A 2,146-nucleotide genomic window follows, 5' to 3' on the forward strand; every position below is an offset into this window, starting at 1 on the left:
CCTCCGGCGGCGGAGCGGCTCCGCCCACTGAGGTCGAGGCTCGTTATTGTTATTGTTATTATTATTATTATTATTGTTAGTGATATTTATGTTTGCTTTACGACCAGCCTAGTAACCAGTCTGTGCCAGGACTTCTCTGGGTCGACTGACCTGCAGAGAGAGAGCCGGACTGTAAACTGTGATGCTGTACTGTATATATATATATATATATATATATATATATATTTATACACACCTGCAGGTGCATCTTTATCATGGCATGACTGCAACGTTGAGTAAGAAACCGTCGTATGAGGCTAAACCTCAGTCGTCAGTGTGATGATGTCAATGCATGGTGGTGTAAGACTCTATGGCTGTAGTTCTCACCTGTGCTGTTGACGTTGACTCTCTCTCTCTCTCTCTCTCTCACATATACATACACACACACACACTCATATATAATATACATACAAACATATAGATGCAGTAATGTGCAAAAAGCCACCACTTGTCCTAGTCTTAGATTTTTCTTTAATTATTAATTATGTTACAACTATTTATTTTTTGTTTTTGTTTCTAAGACACTAAACTGGCTACAGTCTAATTTTCAGAAAATTAAAAGATAATTATCATCATCATCAACACTTTCAACAAAGACTAGAATGACTTCAATAATGTCTTGAACATTTCATTTAAAGTTTTAGTTGACAATAAGCTGAAATGTCTAATCAAGACAAACGTAGTTTTATTTTCTCAACATTTAAGTATATATTTTTTTTTTGGTAAGCTGTTACCACGGGTGATTACAGTATTATCCAGACTATTTGTCACATTTAGTATTTTGGCTGTTCCTGCCGTTCATATTCTGAAGCGTCTTATATAAATGAAATTAAACTCCATACCATCTATGGCCACAAGAGGGAAGCGTCTACATTCGTGACAAGTGAACGTTGCTGCTGCATCTTTAAAAAAACAAAACAAAACAAAACAAATCATGAGGTTTTCCTCAAGACTGTAAATTTGAATAACAAAACAAATCATGAGGTTTTCCTCAGGTCCCAACAACATTCGAAAAGACATAAAATGCAACAACGGTACCAACTCGAACTGATGCTGATGAGGACTTTTGCAAAAAAAAAAAAAAAAAAAGTAACCGCACATTTTTGTGACAGATGTGACCGATTTATGTATAGTCTAGATAATACGGTAATTCTATTATTACCCCGGATACAAGTCGATTTCCTTTTATTTAATTAAAATTCCCTTTTTTTGTATTGTGGCTAATGAAAGGGTTGGTACAAACACACACACACACACACACACATATACACATATACACACTTTCAGTGGCCTTTTTTTTACAACTGCTGCAACCGTTTTGACTTTTCCTTATTTTTTGTCATAAACTACAAATAGTTCCTGTCTCTGACCAGCAGAACTGAGGAAGTTCAGTCCAAACAATACAATCATCCTTCAAGTGTCCTTACCGTGTCTGTGGCGCGTGCATGTGTGTGTGTGTGTGCGTGTCACTTGTCTCATATTCTGTATGCCTTCTGTGACTTTTAGTCCTGGGGGGTCGGGGGGGACGAGCCACCAACCACTTTGACTAGAGGTCATTTCCCATGATGCAGTGGGACGTGTGTGTGTGTGTGTGTGTGTGTGTGTGTGTAGAGCATTTAATGTGACAATCTCTTCACTGACGCCTCTCGACCGTATTTCATTTCACGATATCGTTCCACCCTTCATTCACGTGACATTTTTGAGGGTGGTTTCCGGCACGTTCTCACACGCCTCCCACTGAGTGGATTCAAGTGTGTGTGTGTGTGTGTGTGTGTGTGTGTACTGCATGACGAGCAGGAAGTTGTCACTAAATGGCCCCGCCCCTGTTTCTGCTTCACCTTTTCAATGATCCTGACGTTGCCATGGAAACACACCGGTTGCTTGTTCCCTTTTTTTTTTTTTTTTCCTGTCACGGACCAAGTCCTGCACCAGTCGACACTGTGCACGTGAAGCTGTGCACGGACCAGACTGCACCATCAGACAGCTGCAGTCCTGAGCAGATGAAGATGTTGGGGAGGGAAAAAAAAAAAAAAAAGATTTTTTTTTTTTTTTTATTTTTTATTTTTTCCCCCCCCCGGTTTTTTTTTGTGCATTTGCCATTGAAAAC

The sequence above is a fragment of the Cynoglossus semilaevis genome, chromosome 10 (genome assembly GCF_000523025.1).
Source record: "Cynoglossus semilaevis isolate Cse_v1.0 chromosome 10, Cse_v1.0, whole genome shotgun sequence".
NCBI classification, from domain to species: domain Eukaryota; kingdom Metazoa; phylum Chordata; class Actinopteri; order Pleuronectiformes; family Cynoglossidae; genus Cynoglossus; species Cynoglossus semilaevis.